Source organism: Enhydra lutris, unplaced genomic scaffold (assembly GCF_002288905.1).
Source record: "Enhydra lutris kenyoni isolate GAN:26980312 unplaced genomic scaffold, ASM228890v2 scaffoldscaffold46, whole genome shotgun sequence".
Lineage (NCBI taxonomy): Eukaryota > Metazoa > Chordata > Mammalia > Carnivora > Mustelidae > Enhydra > Enhydra lutris.
This window is the reverse complement of record NW_019154130.1, coordinates 5,021,118-5,034,740: the sequence shown is the minus strand read 5'-3', so window position 1 is coordinate 5,034,740 and position 13,623 is coordinate 5,021,118. Positions and strand designations below refer to the sequence as shown.

General features: G+C 58.3%; 1 protein-coding gene across 2 annotated transcripts in view; it reads right to left on the bottom strand.

Annotated features, from left to right (window-relative positions):
• LOC111156364 (phosphatidylinositol transfer protein membrane associated 2) overlaps positions 1-6,732 on the bottom strand; it is a 103,170-nt gene extending 96,438 nt beyond the window's left edge. For both annotated transcript variants that reach the window (XM_022517170.1, XM_022517171.1), the window contains exon 1: positions 6,679-6,732. The gene's annotated coding sequence lies outside the window, so the exon portion shown is untranslated. The remainder of the gene's footprint in view (positions 1-6,678) is intronic.
• Positions 6,733-13,623: the final 6,891 nt, after the last annotated feature.

Here is a 13,623-nt window from a genome sequence, read left to right as displayed (position 1 = left end):
CCTTAGAGGCAGGAGTGGAGCGTGGGGCGGGCTGGCCCTGGGGTGACCTGCGATGGAAGAGCTGTCCCTCCTGCTCAGATACCCAGCTTGGTTCCATTTCCATACACTTATTCACAGTAAAGGACTGGGGAGTGAGCATACCGTGTCTCCCGAAATTATGTGTAACGTGGAGGAGACCCAAAGGAGGCTCTGCCCCACTGGAGGGAAGAGGGGAGGCGTGGCCATTCCAAGCCCCTCGAAGCACAACTGAGCTTTATGTTTACCTCTGGTGCACAGCACAGCTCAGGCATACAGAAGGTGCTTAATACATGTTAGTTAAGTGATGGCCCAACTTCAGGCTGTGCCTCCCATCTGGGAACCCACCTCCCAGAAAGCTGCTGGGTGAGAACGGGCCAACAAACCCACTTTCATTGGGGAGACAGAGCCCAGAGGGGATGCATGAACCCTGAATCCCACCAGCAATGTGTGGAAACCACACCCAACCCCACCTGTGCGGGAGAAGGGTCCGATGGTGGGAAGCACAGCAGGACTGCGGGGAGCTCCCACGGCATACCACGTCAGGCCACAGCCCACGACGGGGAAGGTAGGGACTCGAGAGCAAGTGCGTGGGTCTCCTCACCATTCTGCCCCTCCTCTGGCCTCCAAGGAAGATGCCAACGAAAGGACAGAAGCTGCCGCACACCCAGCCCACGGGGCCTTGTGCCTCTCTTCGGCGTCCGGCCAGATCTCCCACCTCTGGGCACCGTGTTCTTGTTAGCTCTGCCCCACGGTCATCTGTGGTCCCAGGGCACTGACCGGAGCCCGTGGCAGTGAGAACCGTCTCTGGAGACGGCCGTAAATCAATCGTAGGAAGCAATTTCCAAGTTGTCATTCCTCATTGGTAGATTCATTACGATGGGGACAGGTCAAGTGAAAAGGCGGAAAGAAAAATCAAACTGGATCTCCCCCCTTCGGCCTTAATAGATTCAGATTCTCCAAAGAAAGCTAAAGGGAAATCTCTCTTCGCCTTCCCTAGGCAATCTTTGTGCTAAGGAATCTAAAGACAAGACCCAGGGGTGCCTGGGTGGCTCAGTCCGATAACCATCTGCCTTGGGCTCAGGTCATAATCCCAGGGTCCTGGGATGGAGCCCCACATCGGGTTCCCTGCTCGGCGGAGGGTCTGATTCTCCCTCTCCCTCTGTGGCTCCCTGTGCTTGTGCTCTCTCTCTCTGTCTAATAAATAAATAAAATCTTACAAAAAAAAAAAAAAAAAAAAAAGACACCCAGATCGTCCCATGCAGATCTGGGAACTTGACGGGACTTTTTCTGTATCATGAAGGTGACAAGGGACTTAAAGCTGGTCATCAGAGCAGAATTGCAAACAAAAAAAAATGTCAGCATCCCATTTCCCGCTCACAAAGAAGCACGCAGAAGTCCCAGCGATGAAGTGCAAGGTTGCCCCCCAGTGAGTACAACCAAGGTCAGGGTGCAGCTGGGTCCTCACATTTAAAGCACAATCTGTTCTAGGTGACAGCTGTGGGCCATGAGATCCCAGCCCCCGCCCACCCTCCCAGCCCCGTTTGTTCTAACAGATGAATCGGGGAATTAACCAGACCCCCGTGGGGTGCGGACGGCTTCTGGCTTGGGTTCACCAGGGTATCTTGGAGGTTGCAGAGGCTGCTCGGGGCCTGACCTTGGATCCCCTGTGCATGGACAGCTCCCCACCATCACGGGGGCTTTCGGGTTCACTTGTCTGTCTCCCCTCAGCTATGAGCTCCTCAAGAGAAGCACATCTTAGCTCTGGTTTGGCACTTGGTAAAGCCCAAAAAGGTCTTCAATAAAATGCATGGGAGCGTTGGCTGACCTGCCCCAGAGCTCAAACAAGGCCATCAAGACCTCTGCCCAACTGAGGTCAAAACGCCAGCCCAGAAAACGCAGAAGGCAGCCCAGTGCGCCCAGAACCGTTCGCTTAGGAAGCCCCAAATTCCTGCTCGCCAGTGGAGTCTGCCAGGACCCCACACTCAGCTGCACTGTCTGGGGCCAGCCCTTCTTCCCTGAGCTCTCGCACCCCTGCATGCCCCCTGCTCAGAGCCGTCCGACAGAACAGCTACAAAAACACTGGACTTGGGGCTGGAAACCCGAGTCACACGAGTTTGCTGTGTGACTTTGGGCAATAACTTCCTTTACTGGGGCTCGGTCTCCCCACAGGTTAAGTGAAAATGCGACCTCCTAAGTCCTTCTAAGTCTGTGAGAACCTGTTCTCTACAAGCCGACACAACCGGGATCACCTGGTTCCTCAGCGATCCCTTTAGGCTCTACGTTTAAGACATGTAAGACTGGAGCCCACCTCCCTCACTGCTTCCCCCACCACTACGCTGGCCCAGCGTCCAACACCTCAGGCCATGACAACGGTCTCCCCGTTGGTCTCCCCGCTTCCTCCCTCCACCCCACCCAGTCCATTCTCAGCATAGTAGCCAGAAACCAGCCTTCTAAAGCTCAGCGGGATCCTGGCCCTCCTCTGCTTGAACTCCTCCATATCACCACTTCCTACTTGGGGTCAAAGTCAGAGTCTCAACAAGACTTGCAGGGCCCTGCTGGGTGTGGGATTTCATTACTTCTCCAGCCCCTTCCCCTGCTACCCGTCTCCTCCCTCCTTCCCTCCAGTGTCTAGAACTTCTTGGACAAGCTCCTGCTGCAGGGCCTTTGCACAAGCTGTCTCCTGCCTGAATACTCCTCGGGATAAGCTCCTGGCTCTCTCCTTGGCTTCCTTCAGGCATTTGCTTAACTGTCCCAACTTGAGAGGCCTTCATATTTATTTAGCATTAATCTCCATCTGACAGTCTTTGTTTATTGTGTGTCTATCCACACTAGACTATAAACCCAAGAGAGACAGGATTTTCAGTGTTGTATCAGTCCTTTATACCCAGCTCCCAGAACAGTGGGTACTTGCTAACTGCTGAGTGAATGCATTTACTGCAATACACAGAATGAACACATTCTGAGCACCTGCAGGTCAGATCATGCTGCTAAAACGTACAGTCTGGGGCCACACAACCTCCAGCGTGAACGGCATCATCTCAGGATGCCATTTCTCCTGAGAATCCCCAGCTCCGGACACTGTCTCCAGGAATCAAAGTGATTGCTCTAGGCAGGTTTGCCACTCAGGAAGCGTGTGCAGGAACAAAGCAAGGAAATGACCCAGAGAACACTGACCGGACCTGGTCCCGGGAGGGCTGAGGGTCAGCTCATAAGGAAATGCCACCAGGTGCCTCCTTGCCGGGCAAGACGGGATTATCAACACAGCATCGGCATCGGTGAGGGCACAGGACCCCACACCACCCCGCCGTGGGGAAGTACAAGAGACTCCAGCAGCCAGCTCGTGCTCAGAACAGCCCAGAGGCCGAGGTGGGGGAAGGGGGAGCAGGAGGCAGCTAGAAGAGGGGCTACCAGTGCCGAAGGCCTCTGGGCAGAGCCCCAGCTGGGATAAGGGTGGGTGAGACCCAGCCACTGGCCTCGCGTGGCCTCAAGGAAACTAAGGCATCTTCTCACCCTGGCCCTGCCGATCCCGGAGTGCGTGAGCAGACTGCACTCAGACCAGGCTCCCTGAGAGCCCGTGGAGTCCCTGTGCAAATTTCAACAGGTGACCGGGAGCCGGGACCAGAAACAAAGCCAGAGGAATGCACTCCTGCCACCCAGGTGAAAAGGAAGTATGGCCTCAGGAAGTGCACCTGAGTCAAGAGGTAAAGCCAAGGAGTGGGCACCTAGAGGCTCCCAGCACACTGAGGAACAGAGAGGCCCAAGAGCCAGAATCTGGTGTGGTGTTCTGTCTGTGGGTGGGGAGACCACGGCACTCTCCGGGCCGGCCCAGGGCCAGGGCTGCACTGGCCATGTGGCAAGGGCTCCACATGAGAAAAAAAAAAACATAGCCGAGGAAGCCAGGCAGGGCACAGGAGGGGAACTCACATCCCCCAGAGAGCACCCAGCTCTCTCCCAAACAAGGCAGGGGCACAGCAAAGGAATGCAGGAAGCGAGCCGCATTCTGGGTGTAGGTTACGACACAGGGTCCAGGAGGCCCCCCCTCCCGACCACAAGCTCCGGCCTCTCCCTGCACATGGGCACAGCCTCCCACACCGGTTACAGCTACCGAATTCACCGATCATCACAGGCCTAAACCCCGAGCTGCTGTGACCCGGGTGCCTGCGGGCAGGATTAACGAAGCTTCTGCAGGTGAAGGAGAGGAGCCCCTGCCCTGCCATGGGCCTCTGTCCTGACCTTCGGGGAAGGCGGGAGGCCAGCAAGTGTGGGCGGGACGGAAGTGTGTGTAGGTGCTGCTGGGCTGAGGTCCTGTCGGAGGCATCCGCTCTTCTTTGAGATAGTGACCTTGCTGAGGCCTCACAGAGACAATGGCAGGAAGCGCCCCTCCCAGTGAGAGCTGGGGAGTCAGGAAGGAAGTGCTGACCCAGGGCCTGGGCCGGCAGACCCTCCCCACAGAGGAAAACGTCAAATGACAGAAGCTCTGAGCCCCAGCTCAGGACGGCAAACATCTTCAACTTCTACTTCTACCCGGGCTGGGTGGGTGTCGGAGGGCACAGACGCTCCCAGCCGGGACCCCTCTGTCAGGCAGACCTGCTCTGCGGACCGCCCTGATTCCAGGCCAAGCTGTTGCGCAATGTAGCCAGGCTGAACCGAGACCACTCCAGCTACCCCTGGCCTGCGCCCACCCCACCCCCACCTCCTGGAAGGAAGGGCTCCCGTTCCTTTGCAGCAAGGATCTCCTCCAAAAATAGACCCTGCTCCTTAAGCCCTTTCCTTCCTCTCGCCCCTGCAGAGATGAGGAGGCCTCATATTCCCAGCTGCTGGCGAGGGGCCGCCTCCTCCCCGCTTCCCAACGCGTCCCAGCCGGGGCCTGGGGGTCCTGAGGCCTGGCACAGCCATAGACTCCCACAGGGAGCTCAGAGGCATGTAGGGGGCAACCGTGATCTTCCTCTCTGCCAAGCACAGAGGGGAGACCGTGGCAGGGTATGATGTCACGCGGGCGGGACTCCTGTCTGTTCTCTTCTCAGCTGCATGCCTGGAACCCCAAAACAGTACCTGGTCTATCCTGAGGACATGGTAAATGTTCACGGGATAAATGAATAAAGCAGAGGAATTCCGGAGCACACCTGGGGCGAAGTGGGGCCCCCCAGAGAAGATGGCCACAAGGCCACCATCTCTAAAACCCCAGAACTGGGGGACGCAGCTACTCAGAAGGGAAAGAACTGCCTTCTGGGGGGGAAGGCAACAGGAAGCGAAGCGCTGTCGTCAGAACTTGGGCTTCGTGGGCAGGGCAGGGCTCATGAGGCCCCACAGCCAGGCCGCCCTCAGGCGCCCTCGGGGAGGCTCGGGAGCAGGCCTGCGGTCCCCGCCAACCCTCCCCCCGCCACCCCCAGCCGCTGAGGCTCTGAGACTCTCGGAGAGTGAATTAAAACAAGACAACAAAACAAAAAGACAACAGAGGACTCTCTCCTCTTCGCACTTGCAGGCCTTTTCACAGCAACTAAAAAGAATGAGCAATTACAGCGCACACAGCCTGCGGTGCCAACACAGAAACACAGGAGCGAGGGGGGCGCTCGGCGGAGGTCTTGTCTGCCGTGCCCTGCTCCCCAGCGAGGACCAGAGGCCCAGAGGCCGCAAGAGGCTTACCTGGGCCAGAAGGCGAGGAAGGATAGAGCCTGGACCCCATCCTTCGGGGAAGCCCCTGCCATATTTGGAAAAACATGCCGTGTGTTTTAGGGTCTAAACTTGGGGTCCAGTCCCAAGCCCGCCCCGACTATCTGTGCGACCTTGGAGCAGACACTTGCCACCTGAGCCTCAGCTTCCTTGTGTGACATGGGATCCTCGGATGCTGTGGGCTTAGTGGAGCTGGTGCGCACAGTATGTTCAGGGAGGGACACTGGCATTACCCACCCCCCAGCCTCTTCACCCTGTCAGGTTAGTCTCTCCAGATGGGACATCCGTTCTTCTTGTCCCCAGATTTCCAACTAGCTGATCAGCGCTCAGGGAGAGGGGTGCCTTGGGGTTTAGAACAAGAAAAGGCAACACCACTTTACCTGTTCTACCCACCAAAGGCCTTGGCAGGACAAGAAGGGGACAGGGTGAGGCCTGTGCCGGAAACCCAGGGACAGGAAATGGGATGTGATGGACAAGATGCCCAGGGGGACCCAGGGCAGGAGGGGAAGAGCTACGCACTGGGAGGCCCGCCAAGGCCACCGCTGACTCCACGGAGGGCCTCAGACACGCCATGGCCCGCCCCCCGCTCAGTTTCTCACCCAGTCCGTGTCACTGACTACCGCTCGTGGGGAAGGCGGTGAGGCAGTACCCAGCCCCTGCCCTCTGCCAAGGCCTAGGAGCCCTGTTTCCTGGGAGTGGGGACCCCAGGGTGGGCCAGGGGCTCCAAGAGAAGAGAGGTCCCTCAGGGCACACAGTACAGCAGAGTCACAAGGGCCTCCCAAATGGGGTGTTTCGTTTCCGGAATCTAAAGGAACCACAGACAGAACACCGGTCCTACCTACTTAGTGACGAACAATCAATATTTGCAAGAAGTGGGATCGATTCGTACCATCTACCCCGTTAATCAGATAAAGTCAGATGCTTAAGGGAGAGGAAACAGCAGGAGAGCCCCTGCACCCCCAGACCCCAAAGCCAGTGGGTGGTCCTTACCTGTGGGTCCGTGGGAGAAGGCTCCCTCGATGTCCTGCTGCAGGAGGAGGGATGACTCGCTAGGCACACGGAAGGGGGTCGGCGACCAGGACTCACGTGTCAGCATCCTGCAGGGAGAACCCAGTGGGGGAGGATGTGAGACACCAGCTGCTCCAGTCACTCAGGGCAACCCAGCCGGGAAACCCACAGGGCCCGGCTTCCTCCTGAGCAATGCCAGAGACCCGGAAATCTAGCTGTGCCAAGGGGAGAGGACAGGAAGCCTGAAGGAGTCTGCTCTCCACAGAGGGACCCGATCTAGGATGTGGTCCCAGAGGCTGATGCACCCAGTGCTGCCCCGGGCTCCCTCTGCTTCAGAAGAGAACCAGGACCCACAGCCCCAGCGTGCAGGACCTTGCCCGGCCCAGAGCTCTCAGCCCCAACCCCAATATTGTTCACCTATCCGTCTCTGGGATGGCAGGACCCCAGGTTGCAGAGGGGGTGGCCAACGGAAGAGAAGCAGGGGACAGCAGCCTAGACCTCTTGGCCACCAGCCGGGAGCATCCTGATGCCCGGGGCGGGGACATAAGCAGCGTCATGGGGCGATGCAAGTCCCTGCAGCTGGGCGGCGTGTAACTGGAGACCCACCTCTGCCAGATATCCGGAGGCCAGAGACAAACACAACACGACAGAAAAGGTGGAGAAATGGATTTCTGGGGCGTCCTGGGTGCAGTCAGCCTCCAAGACATCAGCAAATTCACAGGCACGGCTGGAGCCGCCTCCCAACCCGGGGTTCCCACCGGGGCCCACACCTGCAGCTCAACACCGTTCTCGTTTGTCTGACGCACTTGCCTGACCCCATACAGAGCCCAAGTAGCTGGCAGCAGCAAGGGGGGAGGCTTTCCCCTGACCATGACCGGAAGGCAGCCCCACCCCCAGCCCCGCCAGCACCGGAGGCCGTAGAAGTCACGGTTCTCTAGGAACCAATTCTCAGCTCCAGAGAGCCCCCCCTCCCCCGCCAAGGGCTGAGGCCAGGCACGGTGGCTCCAGGGACACCAGCCCAGGGCCGCAAAGCTGTTACTGTCTGCCATCCTGACAGAGGCAGAAGCAAAGTGAGGGGCATCCCATGCAGGCTTGGGACAGCAGGAGTGGTAAGTGCCGAATGAGGGCACAGGCAGCGAGAGTTCAGAGGAGGGAGAGAATCTAACTGGGGACGGCACAGCAGTGGGAGGTGCGGTTGTGAGCAGTGGAGACCAGCTTTTCACACGCCCGCCCTCCGCAGTGCCGGCCCACACTCCCGGAGGAGCCACGGCCGATTCTGCCAAGTCTGCTTCGGGCCAGGCCTGCAGGAGTGGAGGCTGCATCTCCTCCCATCCCCGGCCGCACCCCCATGTACGCGCTCGGCCCCGCAGCAACGTGCAAAATGTCTCAGGGGTCCTGGGTCCCCAGCTGGGCAGGCGGGGGGAAAAGGGGGCTCCAGCTTCTCTCCCCCAACGGTTCAGCGAATTCCCCAGCTTGGCACACGCGCGCGCGCGCACACACACACACACACACACACACTCGCCCTGCCTCCCTCCCTGTGGTTTCTCCGTTCTGTTTCTTCGCTTCCACCACAAAACCTCTAAACCCAGTGTGAGGTCAGGGTACGTCTCCCCCTGTTTCAGAGGTAAGGAAGCCCGTGGGGAGGGAAGGGGGTTCGCCATGGTAACACGCCAGTCGGTGGCAAGCCGGCTTCTGAAGGCCGGGCCCTCTCCACTCCACCGTGACGCCTCTAGTGGGTGAGAAGGTCAACTGTGACTCAGCCCAGCAGAATGAGATCGGCGGGGGCTGCGAGAGAAAAATGCGCACTCCTTACAGAGAGGTGCACCGTGGGGAAATCATTTTACTGACCAAAAAAAGCATTTCAAGTCCGAAAAGGGAATGCAGGCTCTGCTCAAGGAGGGAGGAGGCTGCTCGGGGAAGCTCTAGGGACCTGGGGAGGTTGGGGGTGGGGAGTGGGGCACAAGTCACTGGAATGAAACTGGAAGACACTGCCAGGTGAGGCAGGTTTTCTCCTGGGACCCTGCACACGGAAGGCGAAAAGCCCATCAGCCCATCTCTTAGGGGAGGGGAGAAATCACGGTAAGACACAAGCCGTGGCTAAGAGCTACTGCAGGCACCTTCCACGCGCATCTGTCCTTATGGTCTGGGAGGGGTGGGAGGGTGGGAGGGTTCAGGAACCGAATGAGGCGAGGTGGTGTGTTTGTTGCTGATGATCAGGAATGAGAAGAAAACACGTGACGCCTTTAAGCTTTTCTCCCCAGTTTTACTGAGATAGAGTCGACAAAACGGCAATGTTTGACCCGCTGGGGAGAATTCCCACCATCACCTTAACGACCACATCTGTCACCTCACAGAGCCACCCTTTTTGGGAGGGGGGAGGGGGAGGACATTTAAGTCCTATCCTCTATGTGCATCTCAATGACACAGTAAGGCCTCCTGACCCTACTCAGGTCCTCTCCTTTACGTTTCCAACCTAAATCATAACCACGCCTCTTGAACCATCTGGGAGACGGCCAGGGGGAGGTGGGGAAAAAAAGGAAGAAAGAAAACCCACCTTTCAGAGGAGCCAGAAGCACTTTCCTGAAAACTTCGCGCATCCCTGACTGGTCGCAGTCAGTGGACGTGAATTAGTAAGCGAATCTGTTTCTCTATGCAACTTCTATTAATAGGATATCGGTCTCTTCTCATCCTCACTAAATAAATGTCAAACAAACACTTAAAGAATACCGGTTTGATGGGGTGCCAGATTACTAGCTTGCCCAGACGTCTGTATGTCTCAGGCTGGCCCAGGTTGAAAGCAGAAGTTCCAAAAGAGTGGGTAGCATAACTGAAGTCAAACACTGTGGTTTCCATCCCCCGCTGACATGGAGACGGGGAGGCAGGTGGCAGTGGAGCGAGCATAGACGGACAGATGCGGAGGGTGGGCTGCCGGCCGGGGGCCGGGCCACCGCAGCCTCTCCGTCCATCCCGAGGATGGCTCCTTGGTTCCTGTCTTACTGAGACACAATCAGCAGGCCCCACGTTCACCCCTTCAAGGTGTACAATTCAGTGTGTTTAGCGAAGATACACGGCGCCCCTGCGCTCTCTGGCTCCAGGACACTTCCTTCGGCCTCAAAGATAGACCCGCACCCATTATCACTCTGCGCCCCCGCTCCCCCTCGTCCCTGGCCAAGGCCAACCCGCTTTGGTGTCTGTGGGGGCGCCTGTTCCGGGCATTCCATAGAAATGGGCGTGTGCCTGTGGCCTTCCGTGTCTGAGCATGGTGTCTGGCAGGGTCCCCGTGTCACAGCAGAGGGCGGCATGTCCTTCTTTCTCTGGCCACATCACAGCCCGCTGGACGAGCTCTCCCATCACGTTGAGCTGCTCCCGCTGTGGGGCTGTGGGGACCAGAGCGGCTGTGAGCTTCCACAGACAAGCTTCTGCATGCAGCTGTGTTTGGTTCTTTGGGGTCTACACCTAGGGGTTCCTAACGTAGTCATAAAATGACCTACGACAAACAATACGGGTACGAAAGGGTCCGAGCCTGAGTTTCAGTCTTGTCCCAGCTCCTCTCCCCAAGAGGAGATACAGATTCTGGGTTGATTCCCTCAGAGGCAGCCCACACACACCTGCACACACATGCACGCGCACACACACACATGCACACAGGTGTGTGTTGCACACAGGCAACCAGGCGAGGCTGGAGTCAGCCTCGTACGCTTTGGGAAGAGCAGCGGGGCGGGTGCACGTCCCATCTGAGGCCTCCCCCCCCCCCCCCCAGAGAGAAGGGGCGGGGGGGGCTGGGGGGGGGGCCGAGGGGAGGCCTGGGGGTGGCGGGCTCCGCCCTCTCTCAGCTCCGTGGCCTCGAGCAACTTAACCTGTGTGCTTAGCCTCCCTGGGACTCAGCTTCCTTATCTGTAAAAGGGGCACGGACATGGGTACTGACATCACAGAACGGTGGAGCGGGCAGAGCACCCGCGCTAGGCGCCGAGCCCGGCCCGTGGGAAGTGCTCCGTGTTTGCCGCGCCGTGGTTCCTACTGCTGCTCCTTCTTCTGACCCAATCCTCGGTTTCCCCATCTGGGAAATGGGGGTGGGCATCTCCTATGCAGAGATACCATGTGGAACACACGAGACCCCTGGGCAAGGGCCCAGCGTGCTACCATTTCAGAGTGGCCAGGGCTCAGGAAAGTCAGGCCGCCTACACGGCGTCCCCGCACCCCGGCCTCTGGCTCCAGGCCCCTGTGGAAGGAGATGCCAGATCTCCCTGCTCCAACGCCTGCAGCCCTGACTTCTCCCCGTGCTGCGAGAGAGCAGCTGAGCTCCCCATACCTGCCCACCCACAGGCACAAAGGAGGTGCGGGCCTCTCGGACCCCACATTGGGGGACTGGGACAGTCGCTGGATTTCTTATTTCTTGTCCCTTCCCCCACCCCCCAACACCCTCCTTCCGGATCCTTCTTTCTGCTTTCTCAACAGACTCTCTACTCCGGAGCTGAGCTCCCTTCTCTGAATCCCAGACTGTGGAGGCAGCAGGGAAACCCTCAAGGACCTTTGATGCTGAGAGCCCTCGAGCGAGGAAGGAAGCATTAGCAGGCCCATCAGAAAGCTGTTAGGAGCAATTTTCCTCCCAGCTGGCAAAAGGCAAAGCAGAGCCTGAGGAAGCATCTTCCCAGACCTGGGAAGGCAGATCAGGGAGGAGAAACGGAACAATGCTTCCTTGGGCGTGCAAAAGTTCACGGGGGAGAAAACCAGCGTGCGTGCGTGTGCGCACTTACACACACACACACACACACACACACACACACCAAAAAGGAGAAATTCTTAGCCCGCAGCAGTTGGTAGCATTATGTAAAATTCCAAGCCCACAAAAATATCATTTGGATGATAAAAAGTTAAATTTAGCTAAGTACAGAGTGACTAATACTATGAGGGACAGGCAGCACCCCCAGTTGCCTGGAGCTGATACAGCTGGCTTCTAGAAACTTCTGACAAGTAACCAGGGCCTGGTGCGGCACAGAATAACAGATTATATAATAGGAGGCCCAGCCATCAGCGATACAAAATAGACAGTGAGCGCCGCCGCCGCTGCCGCCGCCTCCCACCGTGGAGTTTCTCCAGCAGAACCGCACCTCTGCACGCCTGGGCCACAGGTCCCAGAGGGGAACCGGGCCTTGGGGGGGCTGTGCAGGCAGGCCCACCTGCCTGTGCTGCAGAGATTTGTCCCGGGCCTGGTGGTGGTGAGTGGTAACCGCGCCAGCCCCAGGGAGCCGCCGCCTCGCGGAGTCCCAGCCCCCTGAGCCTCATGGGGCCCCAAGACCTGCCCCAACCGACAGAGCAGGCTGGAGGTAGCATGGTGCCAGGTTCAGGCCCACGCGGTGGGGAAGGGCTGGCTAAGAACTGGAGGCACAGTGGCTCCAACAGGTATCTGCCCACCTCTGTTCACGGTAGGAAATGGGGGGCACAACCCAAGAACGGGTGCATCCCCGGATGAATGGAGGAACAAAGCGTGGTCCCTACACAGTGGGGTAGAGCTCAGTCTTCAAAAGGAAGGCCCTTCTGGATGAGCCCGGAGGACACTGTGCTGCGAGAAACAAGCCAGCCACAGATGAATAAATACCGCGCGGTTCCCCCTCCCTGAGGTGCCCTGAGGAGTCCCGTTTGCAGGGGCAAAATGTGGAAGGGTGGCCGTGGGGCTGGAGGAGGGGGAGGAGGAGTTGTGCAACAGGGACAGAGGAGCCTCCGCCTTGCAAGACAAAAGAGTTCTGGAGGTGGGGGTGGGGTGGGGCGGGGTGGGCGAAGGCACCAAACGGTGACCAACCGGACACTTAAAAGTGGCTACAGCGGGGCGCCTGGGTGGTTCAGTGGGTTAAGCCGCTGCCTTCGGCTCAGGTCATCATCTCAGAGTCCTGGGATCGAGCCCCGCATCCGGCTCTCTGCTCTCTAGGGGAGCCTGCTTCCTCCTCTCTCTCTGCCTGCCTCTCTGCCTGCTTGTGATCTCTGTCAAATAAATAAATAAAATCTTAAAAAAAAAAAAAAGTGGCTACAGTGGTCAATTTTATGTTACGTGTATTTTACTACAATAAAAATTAGATTAAAAAGAGGTGGCGGAGGAGGAGGCCTGCGCACATCTGCGTTTGTGCTCTGGGGGGGAAGCAGCCACCATGGAGGAAGCCCAGCTCTCTGGAGATCCCATGTGAGGAGCCCAAGCCAGCCGTGGGGAGCAGTGATGAGGAGAGGAACCGCCCACCCAGCCAAGAGCTCCAGCCGGAAGAGCCAAGTGGCAGCCCTGACAAATGAGCCACGGGAGTGGGGCCACCGCAGGTGTGGATCTCACACCCCAGGCAAGCTGTCGGGGCTCACACCAGCCGAGCAGAGAAGAGCTGTCCCCACCAAGCCCCGCCCAAACTGCCATGTGGTAAGGAGATAAAACGATTGCTATTTTAAGCCCCCAAGTTGGGGGGCACTGTGTCGCAGCGAGGGGTGACTGACACAGTGGCCGGGATCTCCGATGGCTTTGCAGGAAATGCCTGTTCCTAATATGAGATGGACGGAGGCCTTTCACATGCTCACAGGTGGGTCGCAAGGACAAGACAGCGTCTGAATAAGTTCCGGAAGAGACTCCTTTTCTCCCCCCCAAATCCCAACAGAACACATGCTGAAATCAAACAGTGGCTGTGAAGGCCGGGGTCTCTCCAACGATCTGTCAGAGCAGCCAGGCCTTCTGTTGATGGATTCGACCGTCCTGTCCAGAGCAGGGGTGTGTACACTGGGCACAGAGACCTCCCTGTGGGCACGCAGGGGGAGTGACCCCAGGGGTGGGGCTGAGACCAGAGTTCTCGCTGGGCTGACTCTGGCCGGGTCAGTTCCCACCTCCAGGATCCTTTTCGTCATGTGTCCAGTGAGGAGGCTGACCTCTGAGGGGCCTCTCCATCCAGCCCCAACATGCTG